Here is a 20,886-nt window from a genome sequence, read left to right as displayed (position 1 = left end):
CACCCAATCCTTCTTTTCTTTAACCGGCATATCTTATATCCAAGCTATGCCGATGATCTGGAGGGTCTTGTATACCTTCGAGAGGATTATCGAGCAGAAGGGAATTGATTTGGGGATGGCAGAGTTGGCCGAACTTTATGATCTTACCACGTTCGGTTCTTGCCGATATCTGCTAAAACGGAAAGCTGGGGAGGATCACCCTGTCTTCAAGGTTACTAAGAATGACACAAACTGGAAGCGTCGCTTTTTCTTTGTTAGAAGGGATACCATCCCAGATGGGAAGGATCTGCCCAAGGAATGGGCCACTCATGGTAGGATAGAGGATCCTGGAAGGATCACCATCAGACTTGTCTCTTATGATGAGGATCACTAATGTCTTTTTTATCTCTTGTGCAGCTATTTCCCTTGCTCATCTTAAATTGACCCCTGCTGCAAGAGAAAGAGTTTTAGCTTTTAAAAGGCTTAAACCTGAGGTCAGAAGTTTCCAAGTCACCGTCCAAGATTCACAAGAAGTATCCTCCGCATCTGCCACTATGTCAAGTAAGTATCCTCATAAAAAAGTAGGTTATATATAAGATTGTTTAATTAGTAAGGGAACTTATCTTGTTTTTTGATTGTGTAGGTGCTGGGAAATCTGCTAAGTCCGCCAAGTCTGCCTCCAAGTTTGGGATAGATGATCTTGCCAACGTCAAGTCTTCGAGGAGGAAGGCTCCTGCTGCTAGTCCTTCAGTTTCAGCCCCTAAAGCACCTATCCGGGGTAAGGGGAAAAAGAGGAAAACTTCTGAGGATCTCCAAGGATTTCCCCTCCTCCGTCAGCAATTCCTTGATTATTTCGACGAGGTTAGGATCACTGCCCTTGTTGGTTATCCTGACAAGTCTAAGGATCACCTATGTCTGATGTTGTTTTTCTGTTTTTCTTGTAGAAATTCACCGAAATGGAGACTTATGTTAACCAAGTTGAAGATCAAGATCGTCAAATTGCCGACCTCCAACAGATGGGTGTGCTGAAGGATCTCAAGATTGCTGATCTTGAGAAGGAGATCCGGGCTATTAAGGATGAGGCTGTCAAAGCATTGATCAACTTTGACTACGAGAAGCATGACATCACTCAGGATGCTAAAGTCTCTGCCGCGATAGCTATGTACAAGATACAACTGCAGATGGCTACGGAGGCTCAGGATCCTTCCTTTGATAAGAGCACATGGGATGTTGAAGGCTGGAAGGCAAGGCTGGCGGAACTGGAGGACGAGGATGAAGCCGAGGATATCCCAATGCTGGAGGGTGGTGATGCTGACAAGGATCAGGGCGGAGAAGCCGGTGGTGACGGAGCAGCAAAGGTGTAGGTTGCATGATTGGGCGATGATGGATATTTTTTACTAGGCCGGAGCCCAATTTTTTTTTTAGTATGGTAGTGGTTTGTGGTAGTGGTGTTTGGAACAATTATGTTTTGTAATCTTTGAACAATAGTTTTTAGGGTTAAGGATCCTGGATCCTTTGAACAATAGGTAGGATCGCAAAAGGTGGAGGGATCCTCTGTTTGGGGGATGAAGCCTTTGTGATCCTGCCGCCTTTAATTTCCTGCACGTGCTAAGACCGCATAGACAATGGACACCCTTTGCCAACCCATGTGGACGGGCCACGTTTTGCTGGTAGAAATGTGGGTTGGTAATTTTGACAACTTTTGAAGGGTTAATCCTTTCGTTAATAAATAAAATCTTAAACTTTTGTCGCTTATCTTGTGTTATTATCCTTTTTTATTTTCAATTGTTTTCCAGTTTGTTTTAGAATCATATTTGTTAGAGTAACGAGAGTTGAGCAAACCATGTTTAAGAAATTTAGGATATGATCCTGGATTAAATATCCTATAATCGAAAATTTTCAAGGTAGTTTATTTAAGGATCATAGGTTCAGTTGTGAAGGTCTAAAGGTTATTCAAATGAATAATGAAATTAAAAATAGTTAAGGATCATACCTGAGGATCCAAGTTAGGATCCTAACCTTTAATCGGGATAACCATAAGTAAAACTTTAATGGATAATAAGGATTAAGGATCCTTAATTGTTTAACTTCGAAAACCTGAAAAATGGAATATAACTTGGGACTAAGCCAATATAAAAGATAAGTTAGTAACTGGGGACAAGCCCAAAGGATAACTGGGGACAAGCCCATAGGATCACTGAGGATGATCCCAAAGGATCACTGGGGACAAGCCCAAAGGATAACTGGGGACAAGCCCAAAGGATCGTATGTAAACTGGAGTATGGCCCTTACTGGCGACTATCCAAACTTAGTGACATGAAAATGTCAAAACCTTAGCTAACGTGAAAACGTTAGAAACCTTAGGAACGGATGTATGGTACGTCTACCATTATACGGAGGATCCTGGGTATAGCCAGTACGATGAGGTTGTCAGCCCCGGAAGTGGGTACTGGTCCCAAAGACGTGAACTATATCAGGATCATCGTGCGCTGCTGGCGGAAACTGGGGATAATCCCAAGGATAACTGGGGACAAGCCCAAGGATCTGCGTTGCTTTTGATGATCTTTGACGATATGCTGTAGATACCTGAACTATCATAACTCAAATGGTTTGTGAGAAGAGGATGAAGGATACAGGATCCTTATCCTTTGGTAAAAAGTAAGGAAATGTAATAGTTTTAAGATAAGGGCATTACCAGAGTAAGGATCACTGACATCACCGGGATTCTTTGAGGATACTTCAATGTGAGGATCATATGCTTGAAGGATCATGTTCACACAAAGTATCTCTTTAAGTGAACAGCATTCCAGGCTCTTGGTAACAAGTTTCCTTCCATAGTTAGCAATCTGTATGCCCCCTTTCCTGCTTCAGCTTCAATCAAGTAAGGGCCTTCCCACTTTGGTGCTAACTTCCCGTCAGCAGGATTAATAGTGTTTTGGAATGTTTTTCTCAACACCATATCTCCGACTTGGAACTTCCTTATCCTAACATTTTTGTTGTAAGCACCAGCCATTCTTTGTTGGTAGCTTGCCAACCTTATCCTAGCCAGATCCCTGATTTCCTCAATAGTATCCAAATCCTGAGCCAGGATTGCAGCATTTTCTTCAGGATCACGAGCACTTGTTCTAGCAGTTGGGATCACCATCTCTGTTGGGATCACCGCTTCTGCCCCAAATACTAAAGAAAAAGGTGTTTGACCAGTGGCATTCTTGGGAGTTGTTCTATCAGCCCATAGCACATAAGGTAACTCCTCTGCCCATTTTCCCTTCTTGGATCCTAGCTTCTTCTTTAGATTGTTGATGATGATCTTGTTGGATGATTCTGCTTGGCCATTGGCTTGTGGATGAACTGGTGTTGATGTTATCATCTTGATTCCCCAACTGTCATAAAGTTAGTAGTTCTGCTTCCAATGAATTGGGAACCGTTATCACATACAATTTCAGAGGGAATGCCAAATCTAGTTATAATGTTTCTTTTGATAAAGGATATAATTTCTTTTTCTCTGACTTGAGCAAAAGCTTCAGCTTCTATCCATTTAGAGAAGTAGTCAGTCATGGCAAGCATAAATACTTTTCCACCAGGTGCTTTAGGGAGCTTGCCAACTATATCCATTCCCCATCTCATGAATGGCCAAGAGGATGGTATAGGGTGTAGCAATTCAGCTGGTTGATGAAGGATATTGTTGTGTCTTTGACAAGGATCACATTTCTTAGCATATTCTACAGCATCCCTTTTCATGGTTGGCTAGTAGTATCCTGTTCTAAGGATCCTTGAGAATAATGCCCTGCCCCCAGTGTGGTTTCCACAATCTCCTTCATGGAAGTCTCTCAACACTTCTTCAACTTCAGGATCCTCAATACATCTTAAATATGGTCCTGCAAGGGATCGTTTATATAGCACATTGTTTAAGATTGTAAATTGAGATACCTTGATCCTGAAAGCTCTAGGATTTTCTCCCATCGGGATCTCTCCGTGTTGCAAGTATTTCATGATTGGTGAGACCCATGATCCTGCATAAGATTGAGCTTCTTCACTAGGGATTACTGCAGTATCCTCTTCTATTTCCATGGCTACTTGATTTTCAATAGCAGGAGCCAGGATATGGATGATAGGGATACTTATGTCTTCTGGAATTTTTAAGGATGATCCTAAGTTGGCCAATGCATCAGCTTCCGTGTTATCCTCCCTTGGTACCTGTGTTAAGCTGAAAGAAACAAAAGAGAGTGCCAATTCTTTGACTATCTCTAAATATTTGGTTAGTTTTTCACCTTTAACAGCATAGGATCCATTAAAGTGATTGGTGATTAATAATGAGTCTACATATACTTTAAGATATTTCACCCTCATATCCTTAGCAATTTGCAAGCCAGCAATTAAGGCTTCATATTCAGCCTCATTGTTAGTTGCTTGAAACTCGCAGGCTATGGAGTGGGGTATTATGTCCCCCTGTGGCGATTTTAGTAGTATCCCGAGCCCTGTGCCCTTGACATTTGAGGATCCATCAGTGTGTAGTATCCAAGGATCCTTGGTCTCATCCAGCTGTTGGACCTCCAACTCTGCTTCTTTTTGTAGATCACTACTGAAATCAGCCACAAAATCAGCTAATGCTTGGGATTTAATGGCTGTTCTTGGCTCATATCTTATATCATGGGCACTAAGCTTTACTGCCCACTTAGCCATTCTTCCTGACATCTCTGGTTTCCTGAGGACATTCTTAATTGGAAAGTTAGTTTTAACAACAATAGTATGGGTTTCAAAATAATGCCTTAACTTAGTTGATGCCATGATTAATGCAAGAATAAGTTTTTCGAGGTGTGAGTACCTGGATTCGGCATCAAGTAAACTCTTACTTACATAGTAGATAGGATATTGTGTACCTTCATGATCCTTAACAAGGACAGCGCTTACAGCGGTTGAGGATACCGCCAAATATAAGGATAACACATCTCCTTTTTCGGGCTTTGATAATGCTGGTGCTGAGGACATATATTCTTTAAGGGCTTGTAAGGCATTCTCATATTTCTCAGTCCATTCAAACTTCTTGTTCTTCCTTAGGATATCGTAAAATTCTTTACATTTTTCTGAGGATTTTGATATGAACCTGTTCAGAGCTGCTATCCTGCCTGTTAGCCTTTGCACATCCTTAGCATTGGCAGGGGACTTGATGTTTATTAGTGCTTTAATTTGCTCCGGACTTGCCTCAATGCCCCTCTGAGTTACCATATATCCTAGGAATTTACCTGCCTTAACACCAAAGTGGCACTTCGAAGGATTAAGCTTCATGTTATATTTATCAAGGATATAAAATGCTTCCTCCAAATCCCTTAGGTGATCCTCAGCTTTCTTTGATTTGACTACCATATCATCTATGTATACTTCCATAGTTTGTCCAATTTGATCTTTGAACATCATATTCACCAGCCTTTGATATGTCGCACCTGCATTTCTTAATCCAAAAGGCATGGCAATATAACAATACAAACCTGTTGGGGTCATAAAGGCTGTATCCTCTTGGTCAGATGGTTCCATCTGAATTTGTTGGAATCCAGATGATGCATCCATAAAGGTTAACAGTTCATGCCCCGCTGTTGCATCCACCATGGAGTCAATATGGGGTAATGGGAAAGGATCCTTGGGACATGCCTTATTTAAATCAGTGAAATCGACACATACCCTCCACTTTCCGTTTTTCTTTTGGACAACGACCACATTGGCTAACCATTTTGGATACTTTACCTCTCTGATCATACCTGCTCGAAGTAGTCTCTCTACTTCTTCTTGGATAATGGCATTCCTTTCCGGTGCAAACTTCCTCCTTTTTTGATGGATTGGTTTGATAGACCTGTCAATGCCAAGTTTGTGAGTGATAATATCCTTAGATATACCTGTCATATCTTCATGTTTCCAAGCAAAGGTAGATTTTCTTCTTTTGAGGAAGGGTATTAAGTCTTCTTTCATCTTGCCAAGGATCCCTGATCCGATATAGATTTTTGATTCAGGATCACTAGGATCCAAGAGGATTTCGTCCACATCTTGTTCCCTTGCCTCCAAGACATTCCTCGGAGGATACTGTAATTGCTATTGCTCCCTTGGCTTCGAGGTTGGCTTCATGGATGAGGTATAACAATCCTTAGCCTCCTGCTGATCACTGTCGATCTTGATTATTCCCCATGGGCTAGGGAGCTTCACACATTGATGGTAGGTGGATGGGACTGCTTTCATATCATGTATCCAGGGCCTGCCAAGGATAACATTGCAACAAGATAAACAGTCAATCACACAAAATTTTTGATAATTATGTAATCCTTCCACGTAGATTGGGAGTTTGATGTCCCCCAGAGTTTTCTTCGTTTCTCCACTGAATCCTACAAGCACGGAGGATCTTGGTGTGATGTCTGATTCTGGGATACCCATTTTCTTTAGAACATCAAGCTGGATAATGTTTACTGAGCTTCCTCCATCGATAAGGATCCTGCGGACAAAATGGTTAGAGATAAAGAGAGTAATAACTAAACTATCATGATGAGGATCCTGAATATTGACGCGATCATCCTCATCAAACGTTATTATCTTCCCCTCTGAGACACTTGATGTTCTAATAGGCCTTTCTCCATTATCCATTTTTGACTCCTTTGCATGCCTTTTGGCCGCCGAGAAGGATGTACCACAGATGTCTGATCCTCCGGAAATAAAGTTGATCACTTGTGCATTTGCCGGAGGTGCTGGAGCCTTTTCAGGGATCCTTTCAGGATCCTGAGTCCTTTGCTTTTTTCTTCCCAACAGTTCTTTTAGGTGCCCCTTGCTTAACAGATATCCAATCTCTTTTCTTAAAGCTATGCATTCTTCAGTTAGATGCCCGAAATCCTCATGGTATGCACACCATTTTGACTTGTCTTTAGTCCCGGATGGTTTATCATTCTTCCTGGGCCACCTAGCTTTTTCACCTAGATTCTGCATTGCAAGGATTAGTTCATGATTATCAACGGAAAAACAATATTCTGAGATTGGAGGATAATCTTCATCATCCTCTTCTTGGTCAACAGCATGCACATTCTGGTTCTCATTTCTAAGGTAGGATTTGAATTTGTTGTTCTTGAAGGAGGATCCTTGCTTCTCATGTTTTGAGGATCCTACTTGTCTCTCCTGGATCCTCTTGTCATCCTCTAGCCGGATGAACCTGAGTGCCCGAGTTCTTACTTCATCTAGGTTCCTGCATGGTGTCATAACAAGATCATCATAGAATAATGAATCCTTAAGCAGTCCCATTTTGAAGGCTTCAACAGCCGTAGCCATATCCAAGTTGGGAATGTCCAAGGATTCTTTACTGAATTTAGTTATATAATCCCTTAATGATTCATTATGACTTTGAGTTACCCTATATAAATCACTGGTTAATCTTTCAAATTTTCTACTACAAGAGAATTGGTTATTGAATAAATTAACTAAATTAGCAAATGAAGTAATAGAGTAAGGGGGAAGACTTAGCAGCCACTTAAGAGCTGATCCAGTAAGAGTGGATCCAAATCCTTTACATAGGCATGCTTCCTTCAGCTTTTCTGGGATAGGATTGATCTCCATCCTCTCCCTGTATTGTGTTATGTGCTCCTCTGGATCCGTTGTACCATCATACAGCTTCATAGTAGGGATATGGAACCTTTTGGGTACCTCTGCATCACAAATTGGTGGTGCAAAGCGAGATACCTTGTGGCTTCCATCTGCAATCTCTGGGATAGGCTTGACTACCCCTGGAACACTTGAGATCATATCTTTTAGCTTCTGCAATTCCCTGGCCATAGCATGATTGACATCTGTATCCTGCATGAATCCATGGTTAGTAGTAAGATGATTATTTAAAGTGTTATCTCCCATTGAGTTTAAGTTAGTGAATCCATATTGCTGGGATTCAGGGATAACGGAGGGACCAGTGGAAGCAATGGTCTGCATTGGAATGAAGTCCCCTTGATGGACATCTAGACTTCCTGTTTGCAAACTTTTCAGGGATCCTGGCATCTGGAAGGATCCCGGTATTTGGAAGGATCCTGGTATCTGGGATGATCCTGGAACGAAGGAGGATCCTTGAACCTGGGATGATCCTGGAACGAAGGAGGATCCTTGACCCTGGGATGATCCTGGAACGAAGGAGGATCCTTGACCCTGGGATGATCCTGGAACAAAGTAGGATCCTTGAAACTGCTGTGCTCCCGGATAGGCTCCCGAATTCATGAAGGATCCTATATACTGGGGATAGGATCCTGCCGGCTGAAAGTATGAGCCTGATGCCGGAGTCATTGCTGTCGATCCGAGGTGCAATCCTCTTGATTCTCCCATAATTTGCACGTCTGGAATTCCTGATGGCTGAGAAGTAATCATTGGAGTATCAAAGCTCAAAGACTTGGGCATCAGTGGGGAATGATCCTCTGCCGTTTTCTTCTGTCTTTTGAGATCTCCAATTTCCCTGAGGATCCTTTCATTAGTTTCATCCTGCCGTTGCATACGATCCTTCATCTGCAAAATCAAAGTAAATACATCACTAGTACTGGGAATATAAGAATTCATAGCAGAAGGAGATGGAGTTTTAGAATTAGTAGGAGTTTGTCTCTTCTCAGCATTCTTCTGGGATCCTGCCGGTGGTGGAGGCAGAATGTTCTGGGACGAGGTGACTGCAGACATTGCCGTGGACATGTTTTTCAATGATGAAGCCATGTAATTCTTTGAAATGATTTCGAACAAAAGGTTTTCTTATGAATGAAGCACCAATTGCCCCACGGTGGGCGCCAAACTGTTTTGGTCAAAAATCACACAAGGATAATGTAACCAAACTTTATGTAAACGGGGTATGATGCTTGGTTAATTATAAAAGTAAAGGATCACTTTTGTGAGAGATATGCAAAGACACAATGATTTATACGAGGAAAAAGCCCTTGATCAATGTATGATCTCCGGCATAAAAAACCTCGGGTGATAGCAACTACCGATCACCAACTTCAATATAAGAAAAATATAGTTACAACTTCGGATGATAATGAGCTGAGTACAAGGATCACTATAGTTTCGAGTGTCTAAGCGTGTGAGAGTTGTGTTGTGTGTTCTTCCGAATGAGGAAGAGTGTTATTTATACAAGTATAGGTGACATATTTTAGGTAAAAAGACTAATAATCAGCTCATTACCCCTTTAGAAATAAAAGACAATCTAGCCTAAATTGCCGCCCTTAAATCAAGCTAAGTTTCCATATCCTTTGCAACGTCTATCTCCGATTAAGCTAATGCCATAATTGTGAAGACGCGTCCTTTGGTTATGATGCTATGAGCGTATCCTGCTAGATGTTCCTGCAAGATAACATTGTTTTAAACGAAGGTAACCGTTAGCATGAGGATCCTATGATGGTCCATGATCCTGATCCTGAAGTCCTGCTGAGGATCACTGTCTGCCAAAGAAACAAGGATCATTGGTTAGGATCACGTGTAAGGATCATGTATAATAAAAATCCAGCCCTAACAATAGTCTTTCTCGTTTCTTAAAAATATCGTAAGATGCTTCACAATAATCTAGAGTGGTCTAATGTTCATCAATGTGAGCAATATCTAAACGAGTATAGACTTGAACCTTCGTAAGGCTTCTAATTAACGAAGCATAAGGAAGTAATATCATTTATAATTTTATCTTCTAAAGGGGAGCTATATTGTTTGTTACACTTGTAAGAGCCCGCTTTAGAGTAAAGCTTATGGGACGAAACTAATGTCCTATTGAGTCTATCTCGGTATATTTTGATATCTCTTGCGTAAGTGATATCTCTGAGATTCATTATATAAAAATATGTGTGAGAAATTATTTGACTTGTGTAACATATACTTATCCAAAAAGTGCTATCTATATAAGGACAAGTTTACATTAGTTGCTCCCACTCATCTTGAGGTAGGTACTGGGTACATAAATCCACTTAATTCTTGATGAAAAAATGCATTAAGATTTCATCACATTTTGATGTTTGCCTTAAACCCATACATGGAATTAATTGACTTACAAAGTAAAGGTTCTTGACCTTCAGTTTAGAACTTTCAGGTTGTTTTATGAACATGTAAGTCATTGTTTAAGGAAAGTTGTTTTAATGTTCATATAATGTAGCTCTAAATGATTATAAGCCACTAGAACAACAATGATCCTCAAAGAAACATTTTGTAAGAAAGGTAAGATGATTCTTTGATAAATAATTCTCTTCTAAGCATAACCTTTAACAATCAATCATACTTTTAGCATCTTAACGTTTGCATTCAGATTTCGTTTAGTGATGAACACCCTTAGGTAATTCAACCAAATCCCAAACGTTAAAATCAACTTTGCTAATAACAATTCGTATTCCATTTAGAAAATTGATTGATGCTAATGGCTTAATTAGAGGAAGTAGGACCAGTAAACTTTCCAATATCCATTTCAACTTAAGTCAAGGAGGATACATAATCCTCAAAGTTAAACCTAGATGACCTCCTTAGTTGATTATTGGGTTGTATTATGAGTTTTAGTTTTATGGATTAACTCTTGATTAAGTTGCTATCACTTTCAAAATTCTAAGTGTGTAAGAGTTGGTGCAGTATGGTGTGCAAGAGGTGTAATCGGAGTAAAATTTAATAGGTATCTTCCCCCCGCCTCTTGCACTTCTGGCAAGTCCTGATAAGGACTTTTACTGCTCCCACTGACTTAGAAATTTTTAACAATTTAGCATGCTTATGGTCAACATTAAAAGACCAATAAATTCTAATAAAGAAACAAATTAATAAATTTACTTCTTGTAGTTTCTTGTTTGAGGATTACAAGTTTGGCAAGAAATCTGAGTGTGCCCACATCTAAGCAACAATGAAACTCTTGTTAAAGTAGGAGTATATTCTAAAAGAGAAAAGTTGTTAAGGAGCAGTGTCTTGTACAGGAGGTACAAATTGAGATAACAACAAGTTGTCACTCCCCTACCTCTTGCAACTCTTGCAAATTAAGATTAAGACATTTAATGCTCCCACTAACCTTTTAGATCTCTAGGAATGCTACAAGATAAGTTTCAATGATGTACGTGCTGTGGGCACATGCCATATATGTTAGACTTGATTTCCTTAATGTCCAGATGTTATAAAAATTTTGAGGGACATATTTAGAAGGAATCATAGTATATATAATTAATTTCTTTAATAAATTGATCCATATGAGACATATTAGATACAAGTAAATATTATTTGAAATGATAAATGACTTATGTCTGAATATTCCATTTTGGGATAAGTTCCAATGAAATATAATTTCTAATGGAACTTAATTTATTCCCTTAGCCATTTAAATATTAAGGCTTTTAACACATGCTCGTAAGTCACTAAAAATGAGATTTGATAATATTTCATCCTTTCATGAACCTGGTCCAAATTTCGCATGCAATTTGGTCTTAATGGATGAAGTTTTTAGATCTCATTTTTCTTTTGTTAAACTTTCATTTTCATGATAACAAAAGGTTGTGAAAAAAATGTAGCATCATCTAGTTCTATCTTATAAGGTTTCTATCCAGATTGAAATGACAAATAATATGAGAGTTTAAGGTAAGAGTGACTTTGTTTTAACCATGCAAACTTCACAACTGTCATAATGTAGCTTTTATATTGATACTAAATTCTGAATAATCTACAGAATATATAAGGTATCATAAAGCCTAATTATAAAACAGTTTATTATGGTTCTTATAGTCTTAACATAAAACTTTGCCACTAATTCTCATATTAATTATTTGTTGATTTCTGGTAAGGAAACACATAGAACTAGAATCAACCAGTCATATGTTGGTTAGAATATTACCATTAGCAGACTTAAATATCATAAATATCTTACTACTTATCTTAGCCAGCTGTTTCATTGAATTATGGATAGTCTCGATGCCCATGCCTAGTTTAATGGCATAAACCTGCTGTGAGACTTTCCTTTGAAGAAACTTATAGCTGGAAGTAGTAGTTGTACACTATCTCTGAATCTTAAAAGTATCCTCCTTTCGGGTTTAGTGGCGGTGAGATGAACATCATCTAATTTTCCAGTTTCATGCATTTCTTTTCCTGTACATATGCTGCTAATCAACACGCTCATTTTCCTTTGGTACTCTTGAGTGTTATAGTTGATTCTTAAGGAAACTTATGGTATTAATGGAAAAGTTATATGTAATGCACCGGAAAAGTGTAATGATTTCCATGTGTAAACCTTTAAATTATGGGTCATGGTATTGTACATTATGATGTATTCACATATGCCACAAACTTTATAGTAAGAATCTAGAGTAATGCATGCGGCTTAGGAGTTATTTTGATTCTTCCAAAGAAAACAAATTAGTCTTAGGAATTTAGAATCTAGAATAGCTCCCATGATAGCAATAATGAAATGAGTTCTTGATTATCATAAGAGATATAATGGTTAACTTATCCCACTAGTCATGCTCTAGTTTTCTTCTGTAATACTTTTTATCAGAAAAGAGCAGTAGGATCATCATATCTTAAGAAATAATCAACAATTCAACAAGAGCAAATTTTGTAGAAACTCTTTAGTAAGCAAAACATTTTAGGTTTTGAAATTAGAGTGGATGGAATAGATGAGATACAAACCTAAGAAGAAGCTTGGAGTGATTTACATTATGGGGTAATCAAGTAAGGCATACACAAATTATTATATTGAAGATATAGTCTACTATAACACCAAAATAACAGACTAATTTAAGATTCTACCTGAATTTTGGCTTCGCTTTGGCTTTGACCAAAATTCAGAGAACGTACATAAATAACAAATTGTCTTGATGTTCTAATAAATCTGGCTTCGCGTTGGCTTTGACCAAAATTTATGCATTATGAACATACATAATAAACTGACTTATTGTTCTACATGAAATTTGGCTTCGCTTTGGCTTTGACCAAATTTCATGTATTATGAACATAAATAAATAAAACCAACTTAATATTCTGCCTGAATTTTGGCTTCGCTTTGGCTTTGACCAAAATTCACGCATTATGAACGATAAAAAAATAATAAACCTCAGCTTAATGTTCGACCTAAATTTTGGCTTCGCTTTGGCTTTGACCAAAATTCAGCATTATGAACGATATAAATAATAGACCGTCTTTAGTGTTCTACATGAACTCTGGCTTCGCTTTGGCTTTGACCACAATTCACATATTATGAACACACATAAATGTAGACTGTCTCAATGTTCTACATGAATTCTAGCTTCGTTTTGGCTTTCACCAAAATTCATGTATCATGATGAACATACATACACAATAAGGTAAAACACATAAATATAACATAACACCTTTGGGCCAGAAATGAAATACTTATGTAAATTAGGCTAATAATTCATTATGTATGTCATTAAACAATTAGTTGTTGGGTTCATTATCCAACAATACACATAATAACATAAAATGACATAAATTAAAGTTGGGCCATTCCTAAGTTATGGTCATACGAAACCAAATAAAATAAGGCTTCCAAAAGTTAAGACAAGACATGCAAATTCGTATGTCAAATAGGTTTCAAGACATAAGTAAAAAGATTAATTTCGCTTAGTGTGATGAACCCAAAACATAATAGAATCCCATATAGTCAAATATAATAACTGTAAGGATTTAGACATAATTTATCTCAGTAGATTTAAAAACAAATATATCTCAGTAGATTTAAATAAAATATAAAGATTTGTATAAATATAAATCCAAGCATTAATTGTATCGTTTAGATGGTTATAATAAAAAGTCTAATGTGAATATACCAAAAGATTTTATAAACTTATACTGAAGCATTCTCTTCATAGAAAATCAATTTGGAATATCATTATATCATAAAGACAATAGTGCCCACAAAACACACACATCAAGAGTTTCATTTGATTTAATTACATTAAATGTAGATAAATAAACAATAATGAAACATTAGAGGAAACGGTAATATTATTTATGGATGGAATCTCATTCATCCATAATTAAAAAATAAAATAAATAGACATTAATGATTTTAATTTCCATTATAACATAAGAAATGTTAAACGATTAGAACTTCAAAAGTTTTGGCAATATGGATAAGCTTGATTCCATGAAAAACAACTTCTGTAAATAGATTTTTTTTTTATTTTATTATATACATTTTGTTCAACTTCAGTGGCAATATCAACGATGTCTTCATAAATCCAACTAAAAAAACTATATATTATGCATCAATTTCATGATGCATTAGTGATCCTTTCAGTTTAGTTGCAAAGCATGTCATTTTAAAAAATCTGCTAAAATATTTTGTTCACTGATTACATTGCAAACAGAAAAATGTAAACTGAGCATAACAAGATAAAAATGATCATCAATAAAGTTACATAATCGAATGATATAATCAACATTGCTCTGATACCACATGTTGATTATATCATTAAACATGGGTTAAAAACATAGAACCCTAATCATGTTTATTCAAGACTTACATAATTATGAACATGAAATTATAGGCACTTACTTGTGGGAATGATTATCTTCGCAGACGATGATGACGAAACCATGATTCCCGTTATGATGCCTTAGTCTTGATGGGATGATGAGAGAAAAAGTGTATTTTTGGTGTTCTTCAAAAGAGTTCTTTATATAACTATTTTTAAGCCATGACTACTATCACTAATGATCTATAATTATGATCATAAATCATGGTTGGTTATAAACTCTTGCTATTCTCTCTATTAAAGGCATCTAAAGGGAAATCGTAAAGTCCCTTTAACTTATAACAATTACTTCCATCAAGTAAATGTTAGCAACTTGTAATTGTGTCATATTAGCAACGTTACTCAAATGATCCGTTAGGCCACATGAACGGGTTATTTCTAACATAAATTACTGCCGACACTTCTTTCATTTACCCTAGAACCAAGGGTACCATTCATTTACTCTATCCATCAACCATCTACATAGTTTCCATAAATTTTCAGCGGGTTATACTACCCTCAAACCTAACCCACCCAAAGTACTCTAGGGGGTGGCAACGATGTACCCATTTAGAGTAAATATCCTGGAGCCCTTACCCGTATGGCACCTTATCCCCTACTAGGGGCACTGCCTTCATTGCTCCAAAATTCTCATTAGTTTAGTTAATTACACACATTCACCTTGGTTTTATTATTTAGTTATTTATTCATTTATTTTTGACAAAACTACCTTATCACTTGTGTCACTACCCTAATTCATTTTTATTTTCATTTTCATTTTTAATTCATTAATTTAAAACAATAAAAGAACTAAACATATAAAACATAAAAAAATACATAAATACTTAACTAAACTACTCATCGCCTGACATCCGGTCGTTTAGAGTTGCTATATGTTTCACAAGATCATATCGAAGTCCGAAATATAAAGTTGCATCATGTAATTTCGTAAGCACATTATCGTCAATAACCAGATCGATTGGATGATCCTTTATATAGACCGATGATATCGTATTTTCGTCATCTCTTAGTATCATATTGTGCAATAAAATGAACGCATGCATCACATTCCTAATCTTCTCCAACTTATAAGCCTGGGCGTGTCGCCTAATTATATTCCGTTTAGATTTTAAAATACCGAAAGCTCGCTCGACATCTTTTTAGCTGACTCTTGTACCTTCTTAAACTTCTTTTACTTTGGCTCAGTTGGATATGGGAGCGATATCACAAACATAGACCAAGTATGGTAAATCTCATTAGTAAGATAATATCCATGTTCGTATTGTCGCCAATTAACATTAGATGGACACTTATGCATGATTCCAAGTCGCTTGTTAGTAAATAGTGGAGATCTTTGGAGAACATCAATCACTACTACACAAACAGGTTTCAGCAACGGAGTTTTGCTATGGAAAAAATTTCGTCGCAACTTTGCTACGAATTCGCTATGGATTCGCTATGAACATATTTTGCTACGGTTTAGCTACGGAATTTCCATTGCAAAAAATATCCGTAGCAAAATAAGTAGCAATTTTTTGCTACGAACATATTTGCTACGATTTAGCTACAAATTTTCCGTTGCAAAAAAGATTTGTAGCAAAGTCCGTTGCAAAATTAAGAAAATGAATATTTAATAGACGACTTAATATAATTCGTAGCAAAATTTGTAGCAAAATAGTGTTAAAGCCATATATTAACTACGGATATTCCGTTGAAAAAAAAACATTCGTAGCAAATTCCGTCGCAAAATTAAGAAAATAAAAATTCATAGCTACATTTGTAGCAAAATTTAAACAATAAATATTTGTAAATAAGTGAATAAAATCCATGGCAAATTTCGTATCAAAATCAAGAAAAAAATATTAAATCAAGAAAAAAGAATATTGTAGAAATTCGTATGCAAAGTTATGAAAATAAGTGTTTAATCAATAAGTCAAAAACGTAGTAGGAAAAGCGGTAGCAAACTAAATAAAATAATTACTTAAAATATAATAAATAATGATATTCTAGCAAAATTTTAAATTAATTTTTAAATAGCTAAAAATAACTTAATAAAATCCATCACGAAATCCATGCAAATTCAAGAAAACTAATATGTAAAGTAGTTGAAAAACTAAAATATGTAGATAGTAAATTAAGAAATAAAAATTTAAAAGAAAAAATATATATCAATAAAAATCATACCTTATTAAGAGTTATCATGACTCTTAAACTCCAATATAGCTCATTAAGACATCTTTAACCTATGATAACTCTTAGGACATGTCTTGGTTATTCAAAGTCAACATGGGTTAAACAAAAGTCAAACTTTTGGTTTTCTTTTTTTTTTTCGTTTTTTTCCTTTAACCCCAATGTTTTGCATCTTTTGTGTTTTAACTATAACACCCCGTGTTTCGAAAGTCAAAGTTAAAGTCAAGATTGAAGTCAAAGGAAGAAAAGATCGCTAATTGCAATCTGTCACTCCTTGCTCAATCCCTGTTTTGACTTCTTTGACTTGTAGTTAGCCTATTTTATCTTTTATGTTAGTTGTATTATGTGGAGTAATTGTTAAGAATCGCAGTTATCGACGAATATTTATCGCTACGAATCGCTTTACGACTGTGAATAATAGGAAGTAACAATGCGATAAAGTTAGCTGAACGCTAATCAATCTATTCTAATCAACATCGCGCTCGCAACTTGAAATACGCATATTGGTTACTGTTATACGTGTGTGTGTGCCTTACGTGTTACTTGTGCATGTTTCATTTATGTATGTGTGGTGAATCAATCGAAACGCAATCGAACTCAATCGAAATCGAATTATGATAATTGGTGAAGAAGAGATAGCGCGAGATATGAATAGTTGGGATTAAAAGTAATTTGACTAGGAAACTCCATCGCATCGCATCGCTCGCAGTCGAAAACGAAACGGCAAAACTCGTCGCGCAAAACGCTCAGATCAAGCGACTGAACGATCTGGCCACCAGCCGTTCGATCGGACTACCGTCCGATCGAACAAGCTGTCCGATCGAGCTGCCTGGCCGATCGGCCAGTTCTTTTCTCTTTTGGAACTCTATAAATACCCCTGTCACTTTCATCATTTCTACTTTTGGCAACTCTCTGATCGAACAACACGCTCTCCTCACCTTTTCCTCGATTTCTCTCAATCCCGGTAAGATCTCGTTTTAAATCTTGTACTTTCTTAATCTACACGCACTCCTACACCTTTCTATCTTTTAAATCTTAACTTTTAACTGTGAAATCATCAAGATTCTAGGTGTTCTAGAATGACGTCATCATGTGTTCTTGAAGAACTTCATGTTTTGACCTCAATCCACCAAGAATAACTTGGATCTAACCGATTTTCACATAAACAACCAAGATCTTTCATAGATCTAAACATATTCACGGTGAAAAGGATTGAGAGAATGTTTTCCAACCTTCTTTCAACTCTTTTACACTCAATACCTTCAAAACCTATAGAAACGGAGCTTGTGCCGACTTACTAATCATTCTGGTAGTTGTGTGGCCCAAGATCCGGATTCTATCCACGAGGTTCACCGATTTCGGGTTAAACGTGAAACACCGTCCCGAACCGTTCACTAATCGGATTTGGGTGATTCCTGGCCGAACGAGAGAACCAAGTATTAACAAAGTTTCTGTTGCTTAACTCGTTATCACAACGCCTCGATAAAACGACACACAATCAAAACAACCAAGTGTGAGACGAACAGGACGACCAGGACGAGGTGCTGTCCGATCGGACTGCTGTCCGAACGGACAGTCAGCCGAACGGCTAGCACTTGGGTCCCACACTTAACCAACTTATCTGAAGTTTGGGTATTGAACGAATTGTTATCCGATCGGATTACCATCCGAATGGATTACTCTTCGGATCATGAGATACTTGACTTTAGCACTTAAACGATTTTCAACATGTTCAATGCACTAGGAATGCCACCCGATCGAACTACTGTCCGATCAAGTGACATCCTGCTGAGAATTTGTTCTCGCTGAAGTACCCAGCCGAACGGGTTGCCGGCCGATCGAACGACCGTCCGATCGACCGACCTGAAAGGTAGAGATACTTCAATGTTTTCAAAATGCTACAACAAAAACTTCAAAAGTCAAACCATCATACACAAACATCCTCAATGGAAGAAACAATCCACTCGAACGGCCATCCGACCGGCCAGCCGGCCCAACGGATTGTCACTCACACGGTCAGCCAACCGATCGGACTACCAACCGATCGACCAGCTGACCGACCCATCGACACTTGTTTCCGTTTTACGCGTTACTTATCGTCATGCTATCAAACTATTCAAGCTAACCCTACTCTCAAGCGCTCCCTTCAATCCATCAACCGCTGTGAGTATACTCGATCCCTTTTTGCTTTACGCACTTTTGGGTGTTACATACGTTACTTATATCAAATCACATCGAACACACTACACAATACTTTAAACGCTAACCGTTATCACATGTCATACGTGACTTAATGAATGCTTGTTTGTTATGTTACACATGGAATGCTGTCTACCTGCCTTAGCAACGCTAGTACTATAGTTTGGACTCAGCACCCGCTCACGTGGGGGTTGTTAAGGACAATTATTTGCATGGATTACAGTGGTGATCATGTATTACGAACTACCTTGGGCAGTCAACCCGCAGTCATTGGTATCGATAGGTTCATGTCGATAACTAACATGCTTCGTTTTACTCAGTGTACGTGCTGGTTATGCGTAAACTATTTCGAACTCTATATGCTATTATCAAACTTGTATACTCGCCTTTACACTATGTGTATTGACTTTTATTTTAACGTATGTGACAGGCGCTTAGGATGTCTATTTGCTTGGAAATCGAGGCTAGGAAAGAGTCTTAGTAACCAACAAATAGTTGTCTGTACTTATTAAATCTGAGTTGTCGGAACATGTTATTTGTTTTTGAGATATCGAAGTCTATAATAACTTTGTTACTTGATGGGTTACGGTATGGGACGTGATATTTAAACTATCCGGTAAATTACTTATTATGGAATTTCTCTTGAACAATCTGTTTCGCTCAGTGCCGCGCCCCGATGTTTCCGCCATCGGTTGGGGTGTGACATAACCCAATATTTTTTCACTTTCAACATTGGTCTCCTATACTTTTCATTTTTTATAAATTTTTCATTTTTATGTTTCGTCTAAATTTTGTGAGTCAACACGCCACAACGTACGTGTATGGTTCAACCTTTTATGCCTATTTTTCCCGTTTAACGGCTCCGTCGCAGTGTGGACATAGAGTATCGCGCCTATCAAGCCGACCAGGGAGGTTGCGAGGGTGGCAGTCGGGATGAGCCAGATGTGGAACAAAATGGATAGGTGTCCCATTGATCTTGTTAACGACAAAGATGTGTTGCTCGCCAGTGTATACTTGCTTTTTCTTCCCCGTTCTTGTTTTTTTGTTTTTTTAAATGACTTTCTTTTGCCAAGGTGGGTAGTGTATATAGTTCCTTGTTCGAGGACGCCTAATGGAAGACGACAAACCGCAAGCTGAATGGCAGAGAGACAACTATTATTGATACGATAGCAGGCATGTTTCTGTTTCCGCGGATTCTTGTTGGCAGTTCCAAGCTCGTGTTTGCATCAGATGCCTCCCTTCCTCCAATTACTATTGTTAAATTTTTTACTACTGTAGCTCCCGCGAGAGAGGAGAGTTTAATTGTAACACCTCGAAATTTTGCGTCCAATAAAGTATTGACACGTGTCTTAAGTTTACACGTGGTGTTAAATACTAAATAAAGGACTAAAGTTGACAAACATTGAAAGTATGTAAATTCGAGGGTTAAAAATGTCAACGAGGGATAAATATATTGTACAGTAACCCTAAATAATGCTCGTACCTTCAAACGGATAAATCATGGATCGTACGGAACGAAATGTGGAAGAAAGTGAGAGATTACAAACTACAGGGGTTAATTGTGTCAACATGTTTAAGTTATACCTTTGAGTGACCCTTTAACATACCCGAGGCTTTGTAACAGTAAATTACACTCACTAGAGTATACGATATAAATTTCGCGAAGTTCCGTTTTAAAACGAGAAAGTTATGATCAATTTCGTATGCGAGGGGTTAGAAGCGTCAACAATGAAAGTTAGGGCTTTTCGGATAGTAATTAAACTAACCGGGGACTTAACGACATGGGTAAAAGTCACGAGGCCCTTATTCGTAAATAAATGAGGCCCAAAACGCAAAGTTACCCCTTCGAAACCGAAAGGCCAGGGCAATAATGGCAAAAGATTTGAAAATCTTGAAAATCAAGTCTCAGGCGACCCGCGTTAGAGATGCAAGTGATCTTACGCGGGCCGCGAGCCAGGTGTAGATCCGTTTGCTGACAACAGGATCCAGGCGACCCGCGTAAGGGAAGCCTGATCCTTCACGCGGGCCGCGTCAAGGCGCCAGATGCAGAATT

Source organism: Helianthus annuus, chromosome 9, assembly GCF_002127325.2.
Source record: "Helianthus annuus cultivar XRQ/B chromosome 9, HanXRQr2.0-SUNRISE, whole genome shotgun sequence".
NCBI lineage: Eukaryota > Viridiplantae > Streptophyta > Magnoliopsida > Asterales > Asteraceae > Helianthus > Helianthus annuus.
Note: the sequence above shows the minus strand (reverse complement) of the source record.